Source organism: Lasioglossum baleicum, chromosome 7 (assembly GCF_051020765.1).
Source record: "Lasioglossum baleicum chromosome 7, iyLasBale1, whole genome shotgun sequence".
NCBI lineage: Eukaryota > Metazoa > Arthropoda > Insecta > Hymenoptera > Halictidae > Lasioglossum > Lasioglossum baleicum.
Window position 1 is genome coordinate 9,104,262 of NC_134935.1, and position 20,040 is coordinate 9,124,301.

General features: G+C 39.9%; 1 long non-coding RNA gene across 1 annotated transcript; it reads left to right on the forward strand.

Annotated features, from left to right (window-relative positions):
* Positions 1–3,170: 3,170 nt before the first annotated feature.
* LOC143211048 (uncharacterized) lies at positions 3,171–11,954 on the forward strand. Its single transcript, XR_013009375.1, has 5 exons — positions 3,171–3,429; positions 3,571–6,538; positions 7,034–7,093; positions 7,173–7,321; positions 7,517–11,954. It is a non-coding gene; the product is annotated as an uncharacterized LOC143211048 (long non-coding RNA).
* The last annotated feature ends 8,086 nt before the right edge of the window (positions 11,955–20,040 follow it).

Genomic DNA, 20,040 nt, shown 5'->3' on the forward strand with positions numbered 1-20,040 from the left:
AAATTATTAGTTCTAAGGAATGCGAGAGCAAAACGAGAACGTTAGGTATTTAACACTAAACCTACCACCACCGGTCAAAATGGCCGGTTCCAGAGATGTTCTATTTCATAATTATTGAGATAATAAAAATGATTACACAAGAAATTATTGTATAGATGTCTGCAGTGGAGCACGTATTACAAAAGGAGCCGCACAAAGTCTAAATAAAATCAATTTTGTCATTTTTATAAGGGAACGTAGCCGTTGCTTTTAACCCGTTGCTCTACAGTATCGTGTCAGATTCCTGATCAAAATTCGAAACGGAGTCTAATAAATATGTATGTCATTAATAGACTGCGGATCTCTATGCATTTATGGCTTATGAAAATGTTCAAAAAAGACTAGATTTTAAAATTCAATAGCATTTTGTACAATTTCCATTTGTTTTAGATCCACAAAGGCTGTTTCCATTAAAAATATGATTTTACTTCATTCCACTTTCTTAAAATTTGTCGACAAAAATTGAAAAATGCATAAACATTCGCAGTCTAGCCATTACTTTAATTTAAACCGAATTAAAGTTCTTTTTTGCTTTTGTTAAATGTACAGCTACTGCAGAACATAAAATCACGATCTACAAAAAAGTTCTGGTCACTGAAACCGTGAAATAAATCGTAGGGCAAGGGGTTAAGTCCCGGTAGGTTTCGTGTTGAAAATATCCTGGTACACGGAACAAGGCAGATGTACGCGGATGAAGATCCTTTCCGACTTGAAACTGGTCGTTTCTATCGCGTGCTTTCGCACGGAAATAATGATAAGCGACGCGTCGCAACGCGGGCGTATCGATATTCCGTTTGTGCACGAAACAATGGCGTAATTCACGTGCATTTTCTGGAAGCGTTTTATTTTCTTCTAATTGCTGGTTTTATGCAACGATGACGGCCCCGGGTAATTACGATGTCCCTGAGGGAACGCCGCGGCACAGCGCGGCGCCACTTGAATCACTCGATTGCGAAAACAAGGAACAATTAGGCGCCTTAAGCATTTAAGTAACCAACAAGAAATTTTGGGAAATGCGCGTCGCGCGTTGCCAACGTGCTCGAATCGTTTAAATCGGATCAATTGACGCGTCTTTGCTCGTTCGCGCACGCGATACCGCGAACCCTCGTTGATTACGGCTATCGACGCGTGTCTGCATCATGCACTGATGATACCAGACCAAAATGTCGTCATTTCTGCATGCATCAAACACGAAGCCTACTTTATTTACACAATTGAACGCTGAAAGCTTCGTCATACGTACGTACGTGCGCGCCGCGCACGTTTTTATCACGTTCAATGGTTTTTAATGGCCGGGATATTCATGATCTGCTCGTAACAATCGACGGATCTATATTCGACGCGATAAAATTATCTTTTCTATCAACGCCAGATTACTTCCGTTCAACGTCTCCATATATCAACTTCATTCGCAATTTTTCTTTCATATCAGCAAGATTTTCTGGCGCTTTCTAGTGTACTTACTAGTTTCGTCTAAATTAATTCAATTTTAATTTATTGGTCTTCGTTCGATACCGATGTTCAGTATTTTTATAAAACAATCATTTGATGGGGCTAATCTTGGTAAATGAAATCTTGCAAGTTGAACGAGAGCCCGTTGATAAAACGGGTTTTTATATGTGCTTGGCTCTTCCTTTATTTATTTAATTCTTTGTAGATTCCACAGGATACAAATTACAACAAAATTTGAGTAATATTTAATATAATTAGTAAAGAAAATTGTTTAAAGTAAGTAGCAGTCAAGGAACTGTCCTTCGAAGTAAAATGAAACACTTAAAATAGCAGGGAGTTGTCGGCAAGTAAATTGAAAAATAATTCGGAGTGTAAAGGGTTAAAAGCACTTTGGAAGACGATAGTTTTGGTCGTGGCGATTTTATGTACAATGCGTCTAGCTCAGGATCTTAGCTTAGCTCAGGTTCTTACTCAGAAGCCTGATCCACGAGGTAGTGGGGGAAGGGGGGGGGGAGTAGCAAAGTCCAGTAGAAATTCTTGGATGTTACTAAAGGGTTGTACGAGGTTCAGAGGCACGATTTTGAATAATTATTTATCTTAAACTAAATCCTAAATATTACCGAGGTTAGAGCTGTATCTAAGATATATGACAATGAAACCTCTTTCCAGGATCTTTTCAAATTTACTCTTTTGCGGGCCGACTTGGTGAACCCAAACTATTCCGTACGGCTGGCTACTGACATGTGAAACTTAGCTTCGGACACGTACACGTCTTGGAATTTTAGCACGGAGTAAACTAAGGCAACGAAGAACATGATATGTTATGTTACCATGTACATATACGCTGTTTTCTTAGAGGTCCTAAACTCATACACATAGATCCAAACACGAATGAATTCGCGAGCTATTTATAAATGTAAACACGAGTGAAAACACAAGTATATTCGGACCCAGCACTTAAGGTGTAAATATTAGAAGTTCATCATTAGGATCGCTCAGTATTTCCCCGATTGAAAGCATTTATACCATGAATATCTAGTTTCAATTAATTCTAACGAATTGCATGGTAATTTCACTGATTACAAAAAACGGAGTTCGTATTCTAGGGAAACGTGCAGACAGGAAATTGTGCGAACGTTTTTCATTAGTAGACAGCGGATCTTTATGCAAACAACAATTTTTTAATTCCAACAAACTGGAGTGAAATAGAAATTGATTTCCTTTCTTAATATGTTTAGTAGGTTGAAAATAATATTAAAGTATCTTTAAATTGTTCTAATGTTTCCACTGTTTGGAATTACACTTATTAATTTTCCATCCGTGCGACGGATGAGTAGAGCGATCGAAATACACGAACCACTGGCAAAATAACTTAACATTAACGTAGGCGGCGTGGTATGAGGTATCGGTATCTCTGTATCTAAGTGTGCATGGTACAGTGAAAAGGATAGTGTATCCTCCCTGTCGCATTCCACCGGGACGTGGAGACAGGCTGGAAGAAGCAAGCATTTGCAGGCAGACAGTTATTTAAAGATTCTCGCTGCATTCAAATTGTGTCACGTGACCGTTGGCTAGCTGCCGTTTCTTCAGCCTCTGCGTTACCTCTACGTCTACACGCAGAACGTCCGGGTGTAGAAAAAGAGAAATCCCGTGTCTACAGGTCATTTCACGCTCGTAGAACTCGATTCCTCCGTACAATCTGCGCGGCTTGCCAATTTCTGTTCGCAAAAGTTCGCTCAAGTCTTCAGGCGAGGCTGTGACATAAGCTCCGCCATCTTTGTTCCGTTTTATCCGCCGATCGTTCTATATATACATAACGGTGGGCTAACTTTTGGACTACTTTCGGAAATACGATAGACAGAGAGAGAGAGAAAGAGAGACTCGAGCCATGAGATTCGACAAGTTGCTCAACTATGTCGATAGCAGATTGTTCGTATCGTGAGTGATCATGTTGATTAGTAGATCGACAGTAGCTGGCGCCTGCCTGCCCGTTTGTTAACCTACGACCTTTATGCCGCAATTAACAACGTGGCGCTTTCCGTTCCTGTAAACTTACACGCGCATTTTTTCTTGACACAGATTCAACAATTAAGCGAAGAGAGAACCAACAGGCCCCCGAGGATGTTCAAATAAAAGAGAAGACGATAAAGAGAGTATTTGGCACATCGATCGACGGTGCTTAATATCAGCTGCTAGATATCGTGCTTCGGTAGGATAACGTCGTTCGAGGAACAAAAAAGACAGCGCAGGTCGATCACGTTCGTCGCAATTATCGTACAGCTCCTTCGTGAGAAACCCACCGATGACTCGTCAAATTTACCGATCTCTGCACGCCTTCGACTCGAGCGGTCTCGTCGAGATGGTGCTACTGTCCACTGGAAATTCGTGTCTAGAGTTCTCTATTGACGATATAAAGTAATGGTAGCCGGGCACCGAAGGCAATAGAACGACTGGTGCGCATGTTATGTACCAGGATATCAACGAATTAAAACATCCCAACCGCTAAGCAGGTCACAAATCATTTCTATCCTAAAATTCTATCTACATTCGTAGATTTGTTTCCAGGAACCAAGAATTTCTACATCCTCCTCCTTCTAAATCAAACATGATTGACAAATAATTGCGCAATCTTTGTTCATACGACAGGTTTAGGACAAGCAACTTCTGTTTCCAGAAGACCCCGCAGACGTTCTCGACACCAAGAAAGTCAACGGAACGACGGGCGAAACCACCGAGAAACGGTCCTGCATTCTTTGTTCGCCCACGAAGTGCGTTATGCGCAAGTGCAGTCAATATCTTCGGGTAGAACCATAGTCTCCTATATTATTGCGGTAGACGCGCAATCCGGAGCAAGGACAGCCTCGTTCACGTACAGCGATCCTTGGTGTCGCCAAAATGAATTCGTTAAAGGAAACCCTGTCGCCTCTGTAATCATTCGAACGTGATCACATTAATGTGGCAGACCAGTCTGACGAACTGTCATGTCGCGTGTCGAACTGTCGTCGACGGTACACGCAGTCGCCGCGTGTGTTGTCCCACGCGATTTTGCGACCCTCGCAATTGAAACTGCCTGTAACCCGGGTGGTCCTCGTGTAGCACACGTTACGGCACGGAGAGAGAGTATTGACCGTCTCAGCGGGCACAGTGGAAATTTCCACTGCCCTACCCCAAGACTCTTGGTGACTACCACATACACTTTCCGGCTCGCGACTCTGTGTGCCCCGCGTGCATGTAACCGAGCCCTAAAGTCTGCAGTCTCCAATGCTAAAGACACAGCCGTCTTTCAGGCTATGTTATGCCTTTACGTGTCTCGGCTAGACCGCAATTCGATACGAGCCATCGTAAAAATCAATAGCGACATTCGGCGAGCACTTTTAAAACCGTCCGCAGCACACGCATTCCTCTGCGCTTCGTCATTTCTCCGAACGGCTTTCGATCAGGGCTGCTACTTTTCCGAAGCTACGACACTTCGAAGATTCGAAGGACTCGGAGGAACGAAGGGAACTTCGGAGTGTACGAAGTTTTGAAGTATCGAAGCCTGGAAGAATATTTAGTATAGAATAAAAAATTTGACAGAATTTTCATAGAATATAAAAAATAAAGAAAAGCTTTGATTCGAAGGTTCGAAACTTCGATTCTCATCACTTTCGAAATTCCGATATTCGAAGGAAAGTAACAGCCCTACTTTCGACCGCTCCGAATAGGATTAGAAGAGTAGCTCCGCACTTTTCTTAGCAGAATAATTATCACCGAAAATTTGTCGATGTCTGCAATGATTCGCAGAAGTCATCCATTGTAATCGTTAGATGAATATGATTATTAATGAATTCCTGTGTTTCAGGTTACTGTTCGAAGCGTATTTCTGCATATGCATGAACGCATCCATGACAACGTGTCTCGACAGTGGACGTTTATCGATTTATTGGCACGCGACGATGATGAGAACCACTGGCTGGTATGCAAGACTTCTCCGGTTTGAAAAGGTGTTGAAGACTCTACCAGGTGGAATTTTGTGATTGGTTGCCGTGACCTTGGGTGGAAAACTGCAGAAAACTGGCGTAGCTCTGGCGGCTGGAGCCGTTTCGTATTTCCGTGGCATTTTTTCGTTCGTACGAGACGAAGAAAAGGGAAACCGAAGACCGCTGATTCAGCATGCTTGGCTAGAGTAACACGAGATAGCGGTTCGTGCTCGCCTATTTTTAGCTAGACGCCGTCCTTCGGTTTTACGCAACTACATAAAAAGAATGTATTTGTTGCATTCCGACTGCATTGTCGCAGGCAAGCTTGTGAAATCTTTTGCAAAATTGTCGTCTCAATGAAAAGAACCGAATGTTCATCTTTTGTCCATGTTCGATCATCATTCTCCGAGGAATTTCAGTCTGAAAGATATTGCGATTCTACGTGAGCCGTTTAAACAAGAACACGTAGTTTGAATTCATTCGTTCAGACTTCTCTTTTACCGATTTATGATGTACGCGCCATCTACGGTGAATGAAAAATCATTTTGATCATTCAGCTGCAGCGATAATCGCTAATGTTACCGGCTACTGGTAATACTGTGTTCTGTGTTATTCAACGGGACGGGTAACCGGGCGCAACGGGCGCGGGCACCGACGAGATACTATTAAAGACTGCCAGCCTTATGGGAGTTAGCGGGACTCGAATTTTTCGGTATTTCTTACGCTCTCTAGGATATATTCTGGCTCCATCCAGAGAAACAGAAGGCCAACGACAGCATTTTGTCGGTAAAGAAGACCACTGAGGAGATTCTCGTCGCGATGCATCGGTGAGAATGCGAATTATCACGAAACCATATCGATTATTATTAAATGTTACATTCTCCGCCATATTTCAGACGATGTTTTGGCACTATTTTGGCACTATTTAGAACTTTTAGCGATGTGGTATATCAGATCACTGTAACTTTCCCGTTATCCCCGCGCCCACTTACCGGTCCCGCGGAATAACACAGGGGCTGGCAGTCTTTAATAGTATCTCGTCGGTGTTACTGGTCCTGCTGAATAGCCGTTGATGATACTATTGCCCGGTCAGTACAACTGAATCAGTAAATAGATGTGTATTACAACATTCGTGGAGCTTGCATAAATATCTGTAAATAATTTCTAACCGTAACAATTCTCAGTAAATTCTGCCAGAAATTAATTGGTTATTATTTATTCCCTGAGACATTATATTTACATTTATTGATGAAAGTCAAGAATATTGGATATTCAGTACAGCAACAAATGATTCGTGCCGCTGTCCCCATAAGACACAACGCACATTCCGGTACGAATTAAAACGTCCGTACAGCGCTATTTTATGCAGCGGCGAAACGTTCGAAATGTTAGCCAGATATAGTTCCAAATCTGCCGCTAGATGGCGCTGTACGGACGGTCTGTAACATGCAAATCGAGTTATAAATAGTTTAATTTCCGTTATCATTTTCTATTCAAATTGAATTGTCTATTTATTATTAATTCTTATTTAGTTTCTGACTGTTGGTCGACTGAAGTTAATGAATTTGTTGTTTCTGTTACAGATTCCGAGGGAAAAGAATCCATGGATACTACTCGATGCTATTCGGTGCTTTCTTCAATAAGTAAGTACAATTAATAAATATTCAACTTTAATTATTTAATTCCTCTTGCGATTAAATGGATTTATTCTTTCTGTTACAGAGACCTAAGGAATAAAATATTTTGAACCTGTTGCCTAATGCTGCCTAATGCTGGATGCCTAATACTGCCTATCTTGACGACCCAAGACGACATCGATACTGAGTGAGATCGAGAGCAACGTATCGTGTTGTATTCAAGGGGGAGAGAATGTGAGTACCAGGACATTTTTGCAATTAATCTTTATTATAGAACATTTGCTTTCAAAGTATTAATCAAAAATTGTACATCCTACACTTGCTATTTCGAAAATCATTTAAATAGCATTTAAATTAAAATGTTTTTATATGCCAATGAAATTGTACGAATCTATTTTAATATGTTTTTGTCTTATTTTTTGATTTCAGGAATCTAACGCAGCTTCTCATCCTCCCAGCAAGTAGTCAGTGAATAAACAACTGACTTTTTTGTTATTCTACTTCTTTCGTAGATAATTTAGACGGGTACAGTGACCGTGAGAACGCCAGGCGTTCCCTCGGGTAGTAATTTGTTTCCTAGCTAGGTAGGGTCTTTTTGTACGTCATGTTTTTGTTTTTATTAATCAAAAATTTCATAGTTTGGAACACAATTATTAGAATCACTTTTTATCATTGAGATAATCGTTTGTATTTTAAAATTATATTTTGAATTGCTCAGAAACATTAGATTAGATACCATGTACAAAAAGACAATTCGCGACGGATCGATTCTTTAGACAAAGCAAAATTACTTAATTAATTAACCTTTGACGATTACTTTACATTTAGTAGAGTACTTTTTCATTATTTCGAAAGTTTGCTGTGTCGAAAGGGTCGTCCGAGAGTTTTCAAATATATTCATAAAGTATCAGAATAAATAAATTAATATAAATGAAGGTCTTTATTAGAATCATTTCAGTCTCTTTTCATTCGACGCGATAAAATTCATTACCGTTTTCTCTAATTAAATATTCAATTTGTAAATTAACATTAAAAAATTCAGATTCAGAAGCAATATTTAAGATATTTCAATTTTATAAGAGTTTAAACTTTGCATACTTATTTTGCACAAAATGTAAAGTAGTTTTTCGGATCTCTGTCCATTGAATTAGCGTTGCGCAGCAAAAGGATCGTGTTTGCGTTCGAGTCTTTCAACATTTCAGGCGCCCATGCTCCATCTGCAAACCACTGAAAAAGTGGTCCATACAGTCGATATGGCTGCCGGGTGTAGTGTAGGCATTCGCGATTTCGAGTAGTGTTGCGAGACAATCATAATGGTTTGTCAATCGGTTTGTTAATTAGTTACTGTCTTTGACAATGGCAAAGAGAGATAGTGAAGGAACCGGTTCTCTCCACCAGTACACTTTGCCATTTTTACTGCATGCCGCGAATTAATTAATAGATCGCGAAACACCATCTCTGTGCAAGAATTTATTGTCGCGATTGTTATAGTGTCGCGAAAAATACCAACGCGTTGTATTAAGGCGGGATTAAAGTGGAGGCTATAGTTGGTCGATCGTGTCTACACGCATATTGGAAAATGCATCTAACAGTTCACATTTAGTGATAAGAGTCGCGACCTCGTATTAGAATAGATGACCTGACTTTGCAGAATCACTAGCGCACGGAGCAGAGGACCATTAAATTTCGGAGATACTTCATGGATATTCAAATGTATTTGGATATTCCTTTAGAGTTTTCGATACCGTCAAAATGTGGAACATATGCCTACCGGATCACTACGTAGACGAGAAACGTATTGGTATGTTCTTAGGTCGCAGTTAGAGCAAAATCACGGTGCACGTTACTACGGTCAACTCCCCGCGGTGTGCCATGAGACATGGCTCGTTTGCTGTTCCAGCAATGGAACAAGTGTTTCCGCTGTCGTACGACAATACCGTACACAAAAAGAAGACGTATTAAGATACGTCAACTGTGGCGGTATGCACGACTATGTCATGGTGACCATTGTATTAGCATCTAATGCGGTGCAAACCATGGTGTTGGGGCGTGACTTACGATGGCGGAAATCACTGTAGTTTACCTGAACGTAGCGACGTGTGCCTTTAGCCATTTAATGTTGTGTGGGTGCTAAATGCAGGGAACGTACCACTGCGTTTCAACAGAATGTATATTTTTTGGGCTAACCCCCACAACGTAGTGGTTCGATCGCGTTAGTAAGACATACACGATGTGTATGTAAAGCGTATCGAACGCCTCGTCGGCCCGCATGGTAAAAGACGAGGTATCTTTACGTTTAATGCAGTAGCTTTGTCAATGAAATTTAGTATTCATAGCGCCCTGCGAAACTGATTTCTGCAATGTCCGACTCTGTAATAATATTCGAGACCGCAAAGTATCTTCAATGTGAAAGTTTTCCAATATTCAAAAGGTAGAAAATCTCTCTACCTCTCCCGCTTTTTAGAGTTGCGATAAATAAAATGCTGCACTGCACCTTAATATGACTGCCGCTGATGACTTCTATTCGGTGAGGCTGCCCCTGCATTCTCGCAGTCATTCCTTTCCGGGGTGAACCAGCTTAAATAATATATTTTGTTCCGAGAGAAGGTGTCATTTTAATTAGCAAAATGCCACAAATAAGTTGATGAAAGTCCCATAAAAAAAATAATGAAAAATAAAGAAGTTTTGTAATTGTTTATGAAAATAGCTACATGCGCAGCATGTATGCAGTCATTATGCTTCCGAATAATGCAAATGATTCTGAAATGTGAAATCATGAAATTTTGAGGGCGATTGCGGCCTAGATTGATCTAGGGAAGGTCTAGATTGATCGAGAAATGAGAAGGCGCATCCCTCGCCCTTGCAATTCTAGAAACGAGTCTAACCCCATTAATTCGTTTTACCTTGCATCTTCGGCGAGATCACTTTTCGCGCACGCGGTTGGATGATAGAATTAGCGTGGGTTAAATAAAAAGCGGCCGTGCTGAAGTTGCGTTAAGTATCTTTCGTAAAGTGCAGGCTTAATAACATAATTAATTGCATAAAAAGAAATGTAGCATCCTTTGTTTCCACCTGCTCACTGTACAAACGAGAGTCCCTCGCTGCGCGCCATTATCACCTGCAGCCGCCACCGCCGCGCCGCGAGAGTCTGAACATTTAATGAAATAAAATCTGTTAAAAATTGAATGGCCACGGACCGGCAGTGTTCCCACGAAAGTTTCGAACGTAAGCGAACGAAATATCGCGGGATCTATGTAAATTACATTTGAAATAGACCAGCGTGACGCGGCGCGGCGCCGCGACGAACCAAAAGCGGTATAGTCATTTTCGTGCGCTTTCTGCATTTTCATGAATTGCGATGAGTCGTGGATTTAAGTTAGCCAGCATAAACAAGCGGGCCCGGTGGCGGAGAGTATACACTAAAATTGCAGCTAATGACATAAAATATTCCAATATGATTAGCAGGTGTACGCGGAATATACACAGCCCACTATCAATCAGTGGCGGTAATCAAATGCAGATTTCATTCCGCGAGCGTTTAATCACCGCCTCTTGTCTGCCTTATTTATTCTTCGGGTTTCTTCTCGCAAATTTACCTTCGGAGCCCAACGCCCGTGGAATTTTATACCCCTAATAACACAAATATTGACGTACCAGCCGAGAGAAACGGCCACGGACTGCTTTATTTCACGCGCTGGTCGCACGAAACGAATATTATCCGAGGACTTCGTGTGTGTGTAAGTTGTGGCCGGAATTACTCTACGGAAATGTGACTCGTATTTCACTTGATAAAAAGGTTAACGGAATTGTTATTTTATGCTGTGCATCGTCGGAGCTACCGCAGCATGTGGCGGGTCTCGGCCCAAATTCGCGAGAATGGATACAGAGATGTCTAACATTGCTTAATCCTCTTATAGTTGGATTTTATTCTATTCTCTTTTAGAAATATTATTGTGGTAAACTGTAGATGGGTGGCCACCAAAGAAAAATCTCTGTGGCAAATTTCAAGTCGGTACCCTTGCCACAAGCCGCCACAAGGGTGGTTAGCAGGTTTGAAACTTATATTTTGTGACATTTAAAAACATAGATATAAATAATCGCTAGAACCAATTACTCCCCTCATCTGGCGACACTACTGCCAGGGACTTTCTTGTTATCCGACGACAAGAATAGTTGAATTCCCGTTATTTTTCAGCCGTTTGAAGACACGTGACCCGTTAACCGTACACTGGTATCAATTTAGCCATGGATCTTTCGGTCTGATTATTAACATAACGCGTCTTATAATCCAGGAATAGATAGAGTAGGTGGTCAAACGATTGACGGAGTCGACCGTTCAAAATAAACTGACCGGTGAACGGCCTTTGGGAAGGCTGGCCAAACAGGGGTAAAGACACAAAAGAGGAGATACGGTTACGTGAACATTGGCACTCGAAGAGTGTCGCACCGGAATATCGATTTCCGATAGAATGGCCCGGGTATATATTCGCCGGCGCTAATTCGAAATATCGTCGATAGCCGGTTGTAAGATTGGAAATTCCGTTCTGTACATATACTTCAAGGGCAAGCACGCCTAATACACGGCGATGTTACGTTACCACTTGACTACCACCACCGCCACCACAAATCCCCACGATCCGTATAATCCTGCGGAATCGGCCGATACGGTCCCGCTACTGTGTAAACCACCGATTGGATTCTGGATTATCATCGTTTCGCAATATCTATCTTCCCCCGTCTTTTACTGTAACGTCTTTCCGCTGAGCCGTGCCGCGACACGGGACTCCAAGTCGGTTAATTGGAAACGTCTGCACTTTTCTTGCTGGTGGATTGCGGCCGCAATATTTCCGCCTTCATCGCCGTGCAAACAATCGCAGGAATTAGTTCGAATCATCAAACCAATGCGTTCCAAAAGTCATCACTTCTTTGGAGATCCTGGGAGAGACACAACGCACAGTGGTTTGGCCACCGGATCTAACAGTTCATTTGGTAAAACATGACCCAACAAAAACATCCTGCAAACAGGAGCCAAGTTCCTATGGTCGTAAAAAGTTGTGAGATCAAACAAAATACGTCCAAGTTCGTTAGCTTAGACAAATACCTCTTGCAATACTGAAAAAGCGTTTGTAAAAATTAGTTTAAAAGAACGCTATTTAATTTTTGAAGAGTTACATGGAGGGGCTAAATTATTTTCGATTTTTGAGATCCGATATCTCGGTACCTACACTGAGAAAAAAATCCTGTCGAAACAAAAAAAATATATGTTGATTCAATAAGATGTACTATTGAATAGTGCCAATATCATATGAACTTATTTTAATATTTAATACTATTGAATTTAATAGCAAAACTCATTTCCGCCAATCATATAAGCGAATAGCTTGACCATCAATGTTCTCAAAAAAAATAAGATATGGCCTCGAACCAATTTCAGTATAAATTAATACATTTCTCAAATTTTTTTAACAACATATCTGATTGAAGGAAAAAAAGAAATATTACGAATAATAATGTACGGTATTGAATCGAATAATATTTTCAATCATTTCATGATAGACAATTCAAATACATCACGATTTGCTTCTAAATTTCATACTATTGAAAAGAATACATTGATATTCATCGAAGTAAAAAAATTAGAATAACACGCGTGTTATTGAAGTAACTACTTTTTTTTCTCAGTGTACTAATGTTAGAAGATTAATGTTTTGTCAATATTGAGACATGATAGCATTTAACAAGTGTACGTAATTACATATCTCCATCTGCCTCCAGTGCCTTCCTGTAAAACGAGGTAGTGCGAGAACTTGGCTGGTGCACCTAGATTTTTCTCGTATCGGTATTTAATGCATCTAAAGTAAACTCGCGATCTAGCTCACTGAGGATCTCCACGATCACTGTCCCTTCGCCTACCTCTTCTACTGGTATCTTTTGTTCTTTCGGCGCGGTCGACGTAATTATAAAAATAATTTACCTACACAATCTCTCTCTCTCTCTGCTCGGAACAGGCGATGGGAGTTAAATTGCGATTTTACTGTAAATTATAATACTTTCCAAATGTTTAGCAACGCCGACAATTTCGATATCAATGAAATTTAATCAAAATTATTTAATAGGACAAGCATTTAAAACATTAACATTTTGTGAATATGATTTTGAATCGAGAAAATCACTAATTTAATATTTTTAAAGTTTACTTTTTAAATGAAGAGCATTCTTTTACCTTGAAAGTGCATACCTCAAATTTAGAATTACAGTTTGTCATTTATTAAATCAGGAATTCTTAATGGACTTAACTCCAAACAGTTCTGTATTTTTTCAAATTGGAATAATTTCTGTATACTTCTGCTTGTATGATGCCGCATGAATCATTCCCACTTGCGTCATTCTTCGGGAATTATTATTGTTTAAAATGTGACAGATACTTCAGTATATTGCTCTCTAAATGCCCATCCCTTCAAAAACGATTAAATGAAAAAGATTGATTTTAAAAATTGTACTAACATTTTTAAAAATCATTTTATGAATACTATTATGGACTACTGTTTATTTTAAAACTGAACATGATTTTTTTTTAAAACAAGAATGTTTTAAACAAAAGTCAATCAACATTTAGCGGTCTACAAATTTCATAAATTACATTCACAATTTCGTTCATGATTATATGCCACTGACGTTTATTAAATAATTTTTACATTTTCTACCTCCTGTGTATGCAGTACACGATTCTTTTAGACTCGTTCCATAATTGAGAATAAATGTGATACTGGAATAAATGAAATGTCCACTTTTGATCACTAAGTAGAATCGTTCTTCTGTTTTTTTGCGCGTTTTGTTTATCATTCTTTGTTCCATAAACGTTCGAGCGAGTACACTGTTTTATTTTGCCTTTTGAACTAATACACCCCCCGGTAATTTTATGGCGACTATCGATTTATCGAACGTGTGCCGGGTACGATAGCGACCGTTATTTGGCACTCGTTGGTCGCATTTGCGGCGGTGTCCGATGATATTTGCTGTGCTCCTATCAGTTTTTGTTTGACTTTTATTCGAGTTCGAATAAGAGTCGATACAGCCATGGTTGTACTCGCGGAGAATGGTAAACGGAGTATTTGTTTGCGATGATTTGCCAGGTTTTGAATTACCGAATCCAGTCTGGTAGCATCGACGAAACCATATAATATAACTATATAGTTATCGTCAAACGCATGATCAACTTTTACAGTGCTATATAATCATGCTATTAAATTTCAGTCGATACGGATTTGTTATTTTTTCGTTCACGTCATTCACAGTGAATTTATATTTTTCATCCTTCTTTATGTTCCTGACCTTACATGACCTTAAATCACTAATCGTTGAAATTGTCTCGCGAAAGGCTACAAACGCAAGAGTTCAGGTTGACCTTCGAATCGCCTAAGCACCTCCAAAGCCAAACAAGTTTTGTGTGAAACATTTCTTCCTATCTCAAAAAATGTAGAAGTTATTCAAGTAGCTTTTTTTAGGTGACTCACCCTGTGCTTGTTACTATATTGTCTAAAATACAGGGTATTTCACCTAACTTGAACACCTTGAAGATCTTTGTTGTTTTTAAAGATACGTCAAATGTCTGAAGGACAATAACGTTTTCAATATTGCACACAAAATTGCAACTGGTTGGGATTACAAAGAAGTTGTATTTTACAATTTATGTGGGCCTATATTGATAATTTAAAAAAATAGGTTTTGTAGATCTACACGAATTATTCTGGAAATTTCGTCTGTGTCTATATAAGGGTTAATGAACAGAGATTGGATGTTGGTCAAGATGCTTTTGTAGACACCGACGCGGCGGCGCGGCGCCAACAGAAACGCGGCGTGGCGTCCTCCGCGTTCCATTTTTATTTGCAACGTGCAAAACGTAAGTACCCCGAAAGTTCCATTAAAAGGTTGAAAATGCACGGCGTTGAATCCTCTTCGCCTCCGCTTCAAAACGAGTGGCCACTGCTGAGCCCTCTTCAAGTGGCTTCAAGCGTGCTTCCGACAAAGAGCAGTTTCAGCTTTTGATTCGCTAGCTAGCGTTGATGATCGTCGTCTGAATTCCACATTTTCCCGCGGCCGTCGCGGCGCTTTTGATCAATATTTTATTTGTCCATTCGCGAGTAGAATCGTAACCGGAAACAAGGAGCCACCGGTCGCGACAAAAACTTTCCCACCCATTATTCATCGAAAAGGCCGTAATGCCGTTCCACTTCTTTTTAATCGTTCATTTTCATTCCGACAAGGCACACAACGAAATAGCGAGAGCCACGCTGAAACTTTCATTCGAAGTTATAATTGCCATTATAAAATTTGGCAAGCGCAGATTGCTTGTCCCGTCACTTTGCCTCGCGGACCGTGTGCAACTGTGTGCACGTGTCGATTCGTGCGTGGAAACAATGGCGGCCGCGTTGCCCGCTTTTCTGACCGAGCTTTTAGCGCGAAAGCACCGACCGTCCGGCCAACCCTCGGGAAATAAACTACTTTGCTGGATGCTCGTTGATGGAGACAATGGAATGGACGGCGACCTCAATGGACAGACCGAAAACTGAAAGGGGAGGTCGATAAATGTCTATACAGACGGCGAAAGTTTGCTTCGGAAGAGTTCTCCGCCGCACAATACCGTCAGGACTTTTTCCGCTCTGATCTTCAAGACGGAACCTGTCGTCAACAGGTTCTTTTCTTACGTTTCTCATTTTTGCATTCTATTTTCGCTATATTCGATATAGGGTAAGCGTAGCAGAGACGCCATTTGCATTAGGAGCCAATATCAACTTTGTTTCACAACGTAGTTTTCACATAGTCGGGACTCTAGCAAACATACTACGAATTATGTCATATTTGGTATTATTCCGATTCGCAGAATGTCACAAACACGTTGGTAAAAGTTTCACAAAAACATAGTGGAAAATTAACGAGTTCTGTCATTGAATTAATATTGTCTCACCGACGTAATCTTTATTCTGTGAAAACTAATGACTAGACCAGGGGCCGCCAAACTTTTCTGATCATCGACCACAAAAAATTTGCTAATTCTCTTATCGACCCCCGCTATAAAAAATGTTCAAAAAAGAAAAAAACATGTTTTTAAATGATTTATTTTATTTTGACAAAATCAAATTTTTACATAAATCAATGAGAAGGATGTACTTGATGACACTTAACAAGATTAGCAATGTTTCGTTCGAAATTTGCGATTGAATAGCATTGGTATTCATCGACTCCTAATCTACCCTCTAGATGAGATCGACCCCTAATTATATATTATATCGACCACTATGATGATCCTTGGACTAGACTTTAGATCTTTATGCGTTTATAGCGAAATTGAGTAGATGAAATTCAAAACTGTTGAAAAATTTTAAACTATTAAACTCAATAAGGGAAGAAATAACATTCAATTTGGTTTCCATTTCTTGCAATCGATGCAGACAATTTTTATTGTGCATAAAGATCCGCAGTCTCCTAATGACTCACATGGAAACTTCTCACACTTTCTGAAAGCGTGTTAAGTTAAATACCTTTCCACATTAGGATAGTAAATGTGATATTTTCTTCTGCGTACAAAATTGGAAAGAACGAAATTTTATTGTCTTTATTAGATAGCCGGTGGAGGAGTCAATGTTTCAATCAGACCTTCTCGATCGACTCCAGCAACCACCGGCGACGATATTACCGGTATCCTGACCCGTTAATTACTTAGACGTATTAGGAAATGAACAGAAGGGACTGGAGAGGTATTAGGAAACGAACAGAAGGAGACGGGTATTCTTTTCGCGTAACTTTATTCCCCAGCAATCGGAGGAATGGATTCCAATCCGGCTCGAAGACGAGCAGACTGTTGTTCGTCAGCGGCCGAAGCCGTTTTCATCGGCTCAATTTCCGTCTGTTCTCTTCACCTTTTTTCTTCTTCTCTCTGCGCCCTGTCTTCTCGTGTAATCGTAGATGTCGAACGAGTAGTCCGAACCAATTCTTCCGCCCCCGGTTGATTATTGGTTTCATATTAACAGCAGTTTATATCCCAGTTTCGTTCTGTTTTCACGCATTTATTTTCGAACGTTCCACTACTTTCTCCCAGCTATTTTGTTTGTAATAACTCTTTTCTTATTCTTTAACGCTCTTTTTTAATTCTTCGGTAAAAATTAGAACATCAATATTTTTTATTACATGGTACTTTCATTCAAAAACATTTAATAACATTTTCCTAATTTTTTTAAACCTGTTCGAAAAATCCGAAAAATCTGAAAAAATACACATATATTAATAAATGTGCCACTTTGAAAACTTTAAGATAATATCGACAATTTTATGCTTCTGGATTTCTTAAAGAAGTTATTTTACAATAAAAAATTCTGAAATAATTTACTGTCGTTTGTGCTAATAACAATTTTTCCGTAATTTTTTGCTGAGCAGAACAGAAGAAATGGAGCATAATTCATTGAAACCGTGCTCACCCTATAACTACCCTTGTGGTAGGGGTAACGACTTGAAACTAGTTACAGAGGGTTTTCTTTGGGAGCCCCATATATCGAATGATCTTAATAAAAATCAATTTGGTTTGGGGGCATTTTTCAACGTCTTATCTGGCGACAGCCAAAAAATAAAAAATAAAAATTGTCTGTACCGATTGCAAGAAATATAAACGAAATTGAATGTTATTTCTTCGCTTGATGATTTTAATAGAGGAGAAATCATGTTTTGACATCTTCAATTTTTTATATTTTCCACCAATTTTCAATTTCATTTACTCAATTTTGCTATAAATGCATAAAGATGCGCAGTCTAGTTATCATACGTCATTTTCTTGCTGAAGACAAGAAAAACCCTCGACCATACTCGAGTCGTAGGTCAACTATGACACTGTATGACGGATTAAAGATTGTTCGGCCTTATCGAACGTTGCCTTCGTGACAAATAGTCGACAAGCTACGATCCCGGTAATGGCCAACAGGTGCAGCCTTCCATTCGCGGAGACAATACATTCTTTTTCTGTCGGTTCTGTTCTTCGTCGGCGATCTTTCGCCGCACGATGCAAACAGAGGTCGACGGACGGGGGGTTGCATTAGACCGATGGAGGCAGGAGTGGATTAAACGCCTCGGTGACAGGTTGTTTTATGAGCGCATTTGATCCAGTTTCCGCCATAAGTGCACTACCGCCAAGTACAGAACTCGACCCGCTAACACTCCCTCCACGCCTCGGTTTATTACCAACCGAACTATTTTCCGACGCGCGGCCCTTTTCAATTAAGTCGGCCGTTCCTCGCTCCGTTGTGATATATTTACGCGGTTGTTTCAATTGAAACACTGCGTCGCGAGATAACCGCGTCTAATGCAACCATGACAGCGACTCCTGCGAGTCTGTCATGAGAGCAGGGTAAACGGTTCACGCACTTAGACGAAGCAAATTGTTCCAGCTAGTGAGACCAGCGATCCAAAGAATTATGGAAGAATTATGGTATTATGTGATTTTGTATTTTACGTAAGGAAAATCATTATACGTCGGAGAACTAATAACAGCTCTTAGCATTAAATACAGCTACGATTTTTTAAAGAATAGAGTCATCTGAGCTGAAAATATTTAACTTTAACGTGTTAATAAATTTTAAGAAATCATGATCCGTCAGGTGAAAAAAATTATATCTCGAAAACTGTAAGATTTTATTCAGAATATGGTTTCTGCACTTAAAATGTTATTCATAACTAAACAGTAAGAAATAGTATTATTTTAGGTTTTAAACAAAATATTTGAAGTTTATTTTTCGAATCATACTGTAAATTGAAAGATACTTAAAGTACTTATTTAAATACTTATTTCAATAACCAGAAAAACTCCTGTGGATTTACAATTCGGGAGGAGTATTGTATATTTATGTGTGTGCTAAACTCTTGCGTGAGCGACGCAGGTTTAATATTGACAATCTGCATTTATTTCGCATAAACAATGATATGTGTTTTTCGCAGCCTTCTGGCGCAATTAAAATATGAGGAAGATAGGAAAATGTACGAGAAATGTACATACGCGTGGCGAAAATAAAAACAATACAACTATAAAAATACCATGTATGAGTTTATAGTAAAATCAATACGACGGGAGCAGCTCGTCAATGGAATTGCATTTGCACACCAGGCCACGCGTGGGATACGCTTTTATTATTGCAACCTCGAGTTTTCATAAGGAGCCGGAAGAAAAATCGAGATACGCGCAGGGGAGATAACACGCGTTCTACAGGTTACGTATTAAAAATTACCGTGTTTTGACGTCGAGACGGCCATTACTCTTGCATATATCTAATATTTAGGTACTCACGGAAATGAACTGCAAGCTTCGCGTTGCCGGCCCATTTAAAAGAGAGAATTAGAGAGTAGAGAAATCCTTTATTTCGCCGGAATTACGAGGTAATCTTGAAGTGAAGGGTGATACATGGCTGAGCCATTAACTTAATTTCGCGAAAATCCCGGGTCCGTTATTACGGCTCGCGCGCTTTCCGTCTCCGCGTTTCGTTTCGAAGTTATTCCCCTCCGTTTGTGAATAGTTGAAATATTCAATAGCAGTTGTCCAGCCGAATAATATTTCATGCTAAACTGTCAGAAATTCACGGAAACGGATGGGATCACCACGGATTTTCTCGAGGCTCGACCGGGAAGCGCGTTTCCACGTCTTTTCCTATCTGCATCCTGCTATGAGCAATTTCCATTCGGAGGAACGAAGGGCTGCTGTTCGATCTAGGGTACCACAAATTTTGGACTTCTTTTTATATAATCCCGTTGATTGTGACGAGAAAATGTCGATAAGCCAAATTTCAATCCTAGGAATTCAGTAGTTCAGAAGTTATGCGTGTTTGAAGTCAAGCGATTTTCAGTATTTTTGATAGCTAAGGAGGCTGCCATGTTGCTACGTATTATATACTTTGTTTTGGAAAATTTATTCTTGAAAA